This window comes from Bidens hawaiensis, unplaced genomic scaffold (assembly GCF_021521415.1).
Source record: "Bidens hawaiensis isolate Kalapana, Puna unplaced genomic scaffold, B.hawaiensis_p1.1 tig00001016_1, whole genome shotgun sequence".
Lineage (NCBI taxonomy): Eukaryota > Viridiplantae > Streptophyta > Magnoliopsida > Asterales > Asteraceae > Bidens > Bidens hawaiensis.
In genome coordinates, this window is record NW_027491059.1 from 1,892,456 (window position 1) to 1,904,177 (window position 11,722).

Below are 11,722 nucleotides of genomic sequence, written 5' to 3' on the forward strand. Positions count from 1 at the left end.
GCGGGTCATGCATAGTAATGTTATGACTCCAAGATCAGCAAATATAGTTTTTAAAAGATTGGGTTTTGCGATTCAAAAAGGGGTAGCGGCGCAGCTTGTTGCCCGCTTGCCTTCTGTTTCGATGTAATCCGAATTATATATGATTTGAGGGCAATTGTATACAAACTGTTAGTGATCATTTTTATTTTTATTTTTAATAATCGGAAGATTCATGTACAACTTCACTCTTTTTGTACTCAATTTTAATAGCTTTTGCTCAACGGTTTCTCCGGATGTAGCGCGGATTCGGCATGGGATGTTAACATTCGAAAGATAAGGTGTTAGCACTACATTAGTTGACTTTTGCGATCAATTTAACATGTTCTTGGATAGAGGCTTTGTTGTTAAAGTAAGTTTCTGTGTTCAACTGGCGAATTTTGTCGTTAGAACGCACGGATTTTAGTTTTGTTGAGCTTTTTTGCTGGTTTATTTATGTTATTTGAAGTATTGGTTATATCGCTGTCATTGATGATTACATTTGCGATTGAATTTAAAATGTATTTGGATATGTTGTTTGTAATTGTGATTTAGGGAATTTGATGCTGAAGTATGTTTATATGTTCAAATTGCAACTGTTGTCATCATAACATGCTAATTACGATTTCGTCATTAGTAGTTTTCAGTTGGTTTGCTTCAACTATTTGATGCATTCGTTAGATCGCCGTTATAATTGCGGGCTTTTGTGATCAATTTTGACATGTATTTGGATATTTCGTTGTTTGTAATTGTGATTTACAGATTTTTGGTAAGATCTTTTGTCTTTTGTAATTGCTATATGATATGCATAAAATTTGTGTTTTGTAGGTATTTATGAGGCCCTTGAATTGATAGATGGAGGGTTCAGTTTACCTTGGAAAAGGTTTTTCCAAGGTGTGTGTTGTTTGTTTTGTTTTGGTAGTTGGTACTCTTTGTTTGTTTACAAGATAAAAGATGCTGATATAATATCGTTTTTGCTTTGTTTGCATAGGTTGTTGCAAATGTGATACAATTATTGGCCCTACTCTTTTAGGCAACATTTGTCCATGAGCCTCAACTCAACGGTGTATGTTTGTCTGACGTAACCAGTCATAATTACTCTTTTTTGTTACATGACCCAACAGATAAAGCTGGTATTGAGGATTTCATGTTTCAACAACTTGACGAAACTCAAAACGAATGGGATTGATGTAGGCTGCAAGCAAAAGGTATTATTTCAATCTTTTTATTCTGTTATTTGATAATTGTTAATAATGAATACTTATTGTTGAACCTTTGGGTTATTTAGCTCGATGCAAACACCATCTTTGTAGTTTCTCTTGCACTTTCACCCGACACTTCCTCAGGTCAGAGTGTTGGAAGTTAGAATAGCAAAACCAAAGGTTGTTTACAACAAACTTTCAAGTGTTATAAACATACATCTGAAACTTGAATATTAATTTTCTTTCTACATTCAAGTTTCATAAAATTACTAACTTTAAACAAAGAAATCTGTTAATTATGGTTACTATTTCTGTTAGGGCGTGTTTTATTCGATGATTTGTGTTTTTTGTAGTCTAATAAGGCTTCAATGTTGGATGAAGCTTCTACACTTCTCAAGCAGTTTCAACTTCGAGCGCAGGTATGTAGTGCTTGAAATAAAGAATGTTTTTTGACTATTCAATTTGAAGGTAGTAGAATTAGTTAATCTAAAACAAATTAGATGCAAACATTTTGAGCTATACTGCTATAGTGGTTATATTGGGACAACTTTGCTTCACGAATAGGTTCTGTCTTCAAAGCTTCAATAGGTCTTTTTTTTTACAAAATGAATGAAGGAAGCTTGGTAGGGAGTGTCATGTTAGAATCATCAATAAATATGACAATTGTGAGTTGAAAATGTTTGGACTGATATGTATATTATGAATTGAAAATGTTTGTAATGATTATTTATATTATTATAATTATTTTTTGTTTTTGTTTTATTACAACCCGTGTAATACACGGGTTCTAACCTAGTATTTAATAAAAAGATGTGTTTTTCTGAGGGTTATGTATAGGTTATCAATGATGTTATGCGATATTTGATAAGAATTTTAAGGATTTTTTTTATTCATATACTTGAATTTACCAATTTATTCAAGTAGCATAAAGACTATAAGTTTGGCACGTTTATTTAATCATGCCAAGCATGTTAAAACAACTTTGGACTAACTATGTTAAACTTATGTAACACTTTTATCAAACATGCTTATGTCATATTCAAGTAAATAACGCGTTTAGCTAACCATATCACAATCAATCATTATATTTCATTAATCTTGATACAATCATAATATTCCATTCATCTCAATTCTCAAGACACTAATTCATCAAAATATAATCTATATTACTTAATAGATAAAGCTTATATTGAAAATTTTCAACATGTCTTCTAATTAACCACTCCTTGCTCTCAAAACCCTGCCTACCACCACAACACTCCTTTTACAATCAGTCGCGGATCTCTTACCCGACCCGACTATAATGATATAACCCGAACTATTACATTCATCTTTATATCCATTACGTTTTCAGAAACCATACTATCCTCTCTTCTTTGGTTAATCTATAACCCTTTCGTAATGTTTCAGGTCCCTTAAACCTCACTCTTAAAATCCAAAATCATTGGCACCAAAACTTCCAATTTCATCTTCATTGCTGTCAAAACTACAGCTTCCTCGTCGTCGGTTACTTTTCAAATTAAATCAAACGCTAACTTGTCTGTATAGCTAATCCTCTCAACCAATTCCCCCAATCAAAACTTTGGTTGGTGTCACCAACAATTTCTCTATTTCTGTTAATTGTTCAACTACTTGTGAATTAGGAATTCGATTTTTATATGTTTATGTTATAGGTTAGGTGTCCTTTCAAAACTCGCAGAAAGTTAAGAATTTTGAAACTCCTAACAACCTAACATTTTTTAATTTTTTTATTAACATTATTTGGGAGTAGCTTTATCATATTTTTAAAATAATTTTTTTATTACGTATATAAATTACAAGTTTACACATGTGTAAAGTTTATGTAATAACAAATTTACATGTGTGTAAAAAAAGATAAATATTCGTAAAAACTAAGTTTCACAATTGTAATCGTAAATATATAAAGTGATAAAACTACACTCAAATAATATTAACATACAAAAAGTTTTACAAAAATGTTAGTTATTAAGAGTTCATCAAAGTTCTTAAATAATTTAAGAATTTTATAATAATACTCATCCTTATCTTAAGTGCTATTTGTAGTTCCAAATACGATACTATATTATTGTTCACAATATGCATTTCTTCAATTTTATTACAAGAGTGCTTTGAATCTTAATAGTATTTTGTGATTACAATAATATTTGTTATGACAGGGTACTTTCATATTTTTGTCTATCATAAATTTTTGTTATGAAAGCCCATTATAAGTTTTGATTATTATAAACGTATAAAACGTATATATTCGGTATGATTTCTATCTTCTCATTTTGATTTGACTATATACTTTTGGAAATATGCAGGTTTATTTTAATTATCTCATTATACTTCATACAATAAGGAATTCATGTTTGTTTTATAAACCGAGCAGAGCGGCTAGTTTACAATTGAACGAAAAAACGAGCGAGCATTTTTCGAGCAATTTCTGAGCGAGCGGCGAGCGGTTTGAACGTCCTTACACGAGTTCATTAGTCATTGACACATGCATCTCAAATCACTGCATACGGCCATATGGTTAATTGCTTTGAAACCACTATACTAGTATACATATATTGAATTTTAAAATACGACACATATTACGTACTTTTGTACATGAATGTAATTAAGATGTTTAATGCGTTTTATATATATATATAGGATTAAGTTCATTTCAGAAGTATTTTTATTGCGAGAAGTGCGAGAAGTCGTTTCAACCAATCAAAATTTTTCTTTTTATTTTATATTTAAATTATGTAAAAGGGTTTACTAGTAATTTGTAATAGTGCTTTATTTTGGTAACTATTAAATATTGGAGTTGATTTCAAATCATATTATTTATTTTTCTTTGTTTATACAAATTCAAAAAACTTTTAAATTACTAATTCATTAAACCATTTCCACAATCCTAAATTTCAAGTACTACCGTCATTAATAATATTCTAATATTTGACAAAAGTAGTTTTTCTAATTTTTTAGGTTCTTTTAACTCTTAACAATTAATCATTGTTTTTATTTATGATTTTCGGACAAAGTTGAAACAAAAAAAATGCAGAATCAGTTGTACTTCATGTATTTCATCGAAGTCTATTTCTTCTATTTGCACAATTCTATTGATAAAAATCTATAACAAACTTATATAGAAACCCTACACGGAAAACAAACTACATACATCTACACAAGCAACAAGCCTAAACATAAAATAATTTGTAGATTGCCTAAATAAGCATACATAATAATACACGCAAAGCTCAATAAACCTACACAACACACAATCTGCATACACAACAATAATAGTCACCCCAACACAGTAGCAAATTACTTACACAATAGTCCCATTAACATTGCATAGAACACAAACTGAATACACCTACACAGACAACAATCCTACACATAAAATAATCTGCATATTGCCTAAATAAGCATACACAATAAACAAACCACATACACAAGAAACTCTGTAAACCTACACAGTAAACAACATACATATAGAACAACCACAGTAGCCCCTACATAGTAACAAATTACTTACACAACATGCTCATTAATCTTACACGAAAAAACAAAAAAAAACTGCATACGTGTCTACACAGGTAATGAACTTACACAGAAAACAATCTACACGTTAGCTAAATAAGCATACACAATAAACAAATCACATACACAAGAAGCTCTAAAATCAATTTTATATGTATATAAAAACCCTAAATTTGTCCAAACAATTGTCTCTCCATAATAAAGACAATGAATAATAATAGAATTCATGTATGTAACTATTTTATATGAGATATTAAGAGATATATGTTAAAACAACATAGAACAGTAGACATATCTTGATTTAGAAAGTCAAAATCCTTAATTTTTGCAGTTGACAAATACTATGAATATTTGTTATGATTAAAGTATAAAATGGGGAAACGGATGAATGAATTGAGATATGATTTAATAAGCCTAAACCCAAAAGTCACATATACCCTTTTTAATGTAGAACATATTAAATTTTTGTCTTATTAATTACTGTATTACCACTTTTATTGTGTACCCTTGATTAAACACAATCAATGGTCCAGATCTACTTCTCACACTTCTCGCTATATATATATATATATATAATCGATGCATGGCGGTCGAGGTGGAATCTTGCTCGTAATAGAAGGAAGAGTTATAAGAGAAATCAACAAATATGGAGAATTTCAAAATGATAATACTACCAAACCATTTCACTTGTTAAAGAAGAGGGTGCCAAAAGGTATTTTGCCCCTTTGGATGCGATTGAGTTAACGGGCAAAGGGCGTGGGCCACAATCTAATACCAGCACTAGAAATCAAGTAACAAAAATAAAGTCGATCACTGGTTGCCACACACCATCTATCCAAAAGTTCACAATGGAAGTGTACATAACTTATCACACCTTACGTAATCTCACAACTATTATTATCCGCTTAATTAACTCAAAGCCATTCATAATATTAAAATATCACACAAGCTTAGCAAGCACATTTGGATCAAAAGACTCCTTTTCCTTCCCAACAAGTTTGCACCTAATCAAACTCCCAATGATACTAGACACCATCTTAAAATCCTCCCATCCATTCCCCTTAGCCAATTTCTTATACAAATAACTTTCAAAACACATATTCATCAGCACAAAGCTCTACCAATGCCTCTCTTGTAGCATTACTCCCATAAAACACATGTTCCAACAAATCCAAAAATCTAAAAGTTGTTCAATACTTAGAATCCCATCGTTTTAGATACTCTCTGAAGAAACGTGGATCTACTCACTGGTAGCAGATCTACTTTCCTCGGGTATGATTAAACTGTTTCACCGATGGTTCCTTTGAATCCGTGTTCTTCCACCTACAAAATGAACAGCGCCGTTACTTACCCCTCAGAAAGGGACAGAGGGGTCCTCTTTGGGGTAACCCTCCGGCGTGAGAATCAGTATCTTTGTGGAGAAGATAATAAAGTGTGAGTCAGTGAAATCTCAAGAGTATTGCTGAATCGCTGAATACTCTTGATTGTGTGACTGTGTGTTTTTCTGTAACTGACTGTGAGTGAATATAATTCAATATGATTGAATGTGATATCACTGCTTGTAACTGTCAATGATTGAGTGTGAATGAATGTGTCATCAAAGTGGAGTTGATGCTGTATTTATAGTGCTAGGGTTTCCACTGGCTGGGCTCAGCCTCGTTGGCCTCCTCCAATCGCACTGCGCCACGTGTCCTCTGGGACACCTGGCGCTTTCTCGTTGGTTGAAATCATGTGGTAGCACATGTGTCATGCTGAGTTGTCGACCTTTCATTTGGCAGCTGTCAACATCAGCATATTCTTACTCCTTAAAAAGATGCCTTCTAGAAGAGTGTCTGACGTGCACAATCAAGGTTGCCCTGATCCTGATTTGGATAAGGACGAGGTTGATTATGTGCACGTGTGATATGCGCCCATCCTGAGGATGCGCGAAGTCTTCTTTTTATTCTCACGCGCAGATATTTCATGCGCAGGTGTGATATGCACGAGCGTGTGATATGCGCCGCGCGCTGGTGCGCCACGCGCATATGTGACACGCGAGCATATGTGATGTGCAAGAGCATGCGATATGCGCCGCGCGCATATGTTATGCGCGAGCATATGATGCCTGAGCATGTTTTGTATGCGCGATGCGCCTGGGTTTTGGCTTTGTGCCTTCATAATGTCTTTATCTTGTGGGTTGACCCGCCTTGCTTGGTGTTGAGGCGGGTACATACCTCTTCAAGCCCCCCCAGTCTAATGTGTGTCTTATCTTGCGCGAGCGTGGTAAGATAGATATTAGACTCACTGAATTGTCCTTTTATAGGGGGTTTTGTCGTTTTCTTTGCTGTTTCCATCGTCGCGCGAAGTTCTATCCATTTGGTTGAAAACGAAAGGTCCAAACACGTGGTTGGTTGGTGATGACGTGCGCCGTAAACGTGTCAGACGTTTCGTGTGCTCGAGGTGCTACAGTTGCCTTTCACGTCCCCTCACACAGCTGTCTTGAACACGTGTCGCACTCGCATTGGTTAGTACCTGCGAGTGGGGGCGCGTCTCTGTTCCGTGGCAGGTCGGTTACATCTTTTTGTCCCCTCACACAGCTGTTAGGGACACGTGTCGCGCCGTCGTTGGGTTGCCCCTGCGAGTGGGGGCGCGTGAAACCCGATCAGCTGCCACATTTCTCTCTCCTGGGCCTATAAAAGCAGGCCCTTAGGGAATTTTTATCTTCATCTTCATTGTTGCTAAAATTCAAATTTCTGCTTTCACATTCTGATTTGAGTGTTTACATCGATTCGAATCCTCGATTATCGGCTATTACAGTTGTATGTCTGATAGTTCATACTCGTCTAGCCCTTCAATCACCTCCGTTGCCTCTCGAAGACGCCGTGTGAAATCTGTGGTGATGTCGACATTGAAGCAAAAGGGGAAGGGGAAGAAAGTTGTTGAGACCACATCGGAGGAAGTAGGGAGGACCAAGGCCACCAAAAGGTGGAATGAAATCCCCTGCAAATTGAAGCAGGCAGATCTCGACAACCTGATCACCTCTCAGGGCTTTCCCACCCTTTTAACCACGTGGTCGTGGGTTCGGGTCCCACGGATGGCGCCAATGAAGAAACGTGGATCTACTCACTGGTAGCAGATCTACTTTCCTCGGGTATGATTAAACTGTTTCACCGATGGTTCCTTTGAATCCGTGTTCTTCCACCTACAAAATGAACAGCGCCGTTACTTACCCCTCAGAAAGGGACAGAGGGGTCCTCTTTGGGGTAACCCTCCGGCGTGAGAATCAGTATCTTTGTGGAGAAGATAATAAAGTGTGAGTCAGTGAAATCTCAAGAGTATTGCTGAATCGCTGAATACTCTTGATTGTGTGACTGTGTGTTTTTCTGTAACTGACTGTGAGTGAATATAATTCAATATGATTGAATGTGATATCACTGCTTGTAACTGTCAATGATTGAGTGTGAATGAATGTGTCATCAAAGTGGAGTTGATGCTGTATTTATAGTGCTAGGGTTTCCACTGGCTGGGCTCAGCCTCGTTGGCCTCCTCCAATCGCACTGCGCCACGTGTCCTCTGGGACACCTGGCGCTTTCTCGTTGGTTGAAATCATGTGGTAGCACATGTGTCATGCTGAGTTGTCGACCTTTCATTTGGCAGCTGTCAACATCAGCATATTCTTACTCCTTAAAAAGATGCCTTCTAGAAGAGTGTCTGACGTGCACAATCAAGGTTGCCCTGATCCTGATTTGGATAAGGACGAGGTTGATTATGTGCACGTGTGATATGCGCCCATCCTGAGGATGCGCGAAGTCTTCTTTTTATTCTCACGCGCAGATATTTCATGCGCAGGTGTGATATGCACGAGCGTGTGATATGCGCCGCGCGCTGGTGCGCCACGCGCATATGTGACACGCGAGCATATGTGATGTGCAAGAGCATGCGATATGCGCCGCGCGCATATGTTATGCGCGAGCATATGATGCCTGAGCATGTTTTGTATGCGCGATGCGCCTGGGTTTTGGCTTTGTGCCTTCATAATGTCTTTATCTTGTGGGTTGACCCGCCTTGCTTGGTGTTGAGGCGGGTACATACCTCTTCACTCTCCTTTTAATCACTTTCACCGATCATCCTGTGACCACCCTCCGACGCTTTCACAATCGCTTCCCCACACATCCTCCCACTCTTCGCCGCGAAATATATCCTTTCGCCCGAGCATTTCGTCACGTACCCGACCAGAGCCACCCAACCGCGGACCCTAACTGGCCGAGGATGTTTGAGGATCGGGTGGGCCTCCACTTTAATCACCTTCCCACTTGGCGATCTTCGTAGGACCTGCGACCGGATCCTTTGTTGGTACAATTTAATGTTGGGTTTCGAACAAACAGTCCTGGTCCCGACGGCCACGTGGTCGTATTCTGGGAACGCCCAAGCGTAAAAGTCCGAGACATCGTTTCCTACGTGAGTCTCGGGTAGTAACTTGTTTATCATAATTATACCTAGCAGGGTGCCCGCGGGATGCTGTGGCGTCAGCAATTTGTAACGTTGTACTCGTCTATGTTGATTTATCAATTAGTTCGTGTTATATTGTATACTACTTTAGTTAGTTTTGTTATTTGTATCATATTTTACAAAAGTTCATTATATTAACTGTTTTTACTATTATTAAAGCTTTCAAGTTAGTAGTATCAATATGACATATCTATTTCATAAGCGTTACTCGACTTTTATACAAAAAAAGTTAAAACGTCTTTACATATAGTCAGTCATATGCAGAATAGATTGGATGGTTGCTCGCGCAATGGGGCGGAGTGCACACGTAAGCGCGACATCGAGCGCGTGACCGGTGTCAACACCCGCGGAACCCTGCAACAAAACGACCATATCCCGACGATGGTATGCGCGCAACGCGACATCGGGTGTGTAACCGGAGCCAATAAGTGCGTCACACAATGCTTATACACATGCAATCCGATGTTCGTAGGTGTGTAACGTTGCATGAACGCGTAACCGGTGGTGAAAATCAAGAAGCAAAGCTGAATATCCCCAGTCTTTGTGTCGGTACACTCGATTTGCCTCTCGCCTTAAGTGATGACCTACTTAAGGTACACAGTAGTAGTAATAATATCAATTTTGCCCTAATTTGTAAAAACCTAGGGTTTGGTTGATTTGATTTGTGTGGAATTGTGTAGTCGAATACGTTTATCGAAGGATGTTCGCATAAGATACAACGACAGATCGAGGAGTTGGAGACGGCGCGGGGATAGTGGTGAGTTCGTTGACGGTGGATGGAGTTCTGGTGGATTCCTAACTCACGAAGTAATTAATATGATTTCTGTGTGTTTCGAAATTTGGTGAGGAATTGTTGTTGATTTGATTTGGTTGTGGTTGTAGGTTTGTGTGGGATGAGGCGAAGTATATTAAAAAAAAGTCTTAAGTCATTGCCATTTCACACCACGTCATAAAAAATAAACAAAGTTAACAATCTGTTAGACTGAGATTGTTATTGATAACAAAACTGATAGTTAAGATCGCTATTAGTAACAGTTTGAATTATTTAAATACAAGTTTCTCGATGTATTCTATTATTGTAAATTCCAAAACAATATAGTTCATATAATCATTATATATGTTACATTCGTAAAGTAAAAAAAAAAAACTTTTGAAAATACAAAAAAACAATTGAAATTATGGATTGCGAGTCCTTTGTTCAAATAGAAAAGAATTAAAAACTTATAGTTCACGCTTTTTAGCCTAAATGATTAGGGGTGTTCACGGTTCGGTTCGAAACCGTGAACCCGTCCAAACCGGTCATCGGTTCGGTTTAACGGTTGGTTTTTTTGTTCAAGTTTCGGTCGGTCGGTTTCAATAATTTCAAACCGGAGCGAACGGTTTGGTTTACGGTTTATATAAAAAACGAACCATACAAAACCGGACCGGACTATAAAATATAATTATATATTTTTTTAAAATATTTTATGTTATATATATATATATAATATCAATAATTATGTTAAATATGAATTGATAGTGCAAATGAATATATAATATGCATATTAAACTACTAACTAAATACTAACTGAAAAATGGTTGAGCTCAAATTCCAAACACAGTGGCAAGTTGCAATGAATCGGCCTTTAAATTTTCTTCATTACAGTATTAAACCTTAAATCAAGATATACTTTATGATCTCAGACTCAAGCCGCTTATTCCGATGTATTTTCATATTTCTTGACGAATTGTGTTTAAACATGATCATGGGCGAATTGTATTTATATATGTTAAACATTTTCAAATTATTCGCGTCTCAAACCGCGAAACCAAACTGGAACCAAACCGTAATGAACGGTTTGGTTCGGTTTGGTTTAAAAGTTCAACGGTTTGGTTTTGGTTTACAAGAATCAAAAACCGTTACCAACGGTTTGGTTCACGATTTAACCCAAAAACCGCGAAAACCGGACCGTGAACACCCCTATAAATGATTCCAACAAAAAAAAATAACAAAAAGGTTAATGCAAGAAAATAGTCTTAACAGTTACAAGTAAATTTTTCAAAACGTTAAAACTTAAAAATATATAATTTAAAACTTCAAAACCACCCTTTAGCTGAAAAAAGAAAAAGAAAACAAGCATGCATGATAAAGAACATCAATTCCGTAAGATGGACTTGGGCGTCTTGAATTGTGGCTTCAGCCAATGAAACTAGTTCAGGAGGGAGTTGAAGTGGTGGTGGTGGTTCAGAACCATCACATAAGTAACGTTTCTCATAGGTCGAAATTGGATCTCAATTTTGACCAAGACACATAATATATAGTTGAATTCCTGCCGGCTTGTGAAACCCTCCAGGACCCATACCCCACTTCGCGCACATATTCACTATATCAACCTACAAATAAAATAAAGATACCATAGTTGCTTTTCACAAGATTTTTTAAATTTTTTTCCAAAACATAAGGATTCTTATACAGGATTGAAGAAATTTTTAATGAACTTGTG

At 36.6% G+C, this 11,722-nt stretch overlaps 1 pseudogene; it reads right to left on the reverse strand.

The window, feature by feature from the left end:
* Positions 1–5,691: 5,691 nt before the first annotated feature.
* On the reverse strand, positions 5,692–9,218 carry LOC143550538 (geranylgeranyl diphosphate reductase, chloroplastic-like; annotated as a pseudogene).
* Between the last annotated feature and the right edge of the window lie 2,504 nt (positions 9,219–11,722).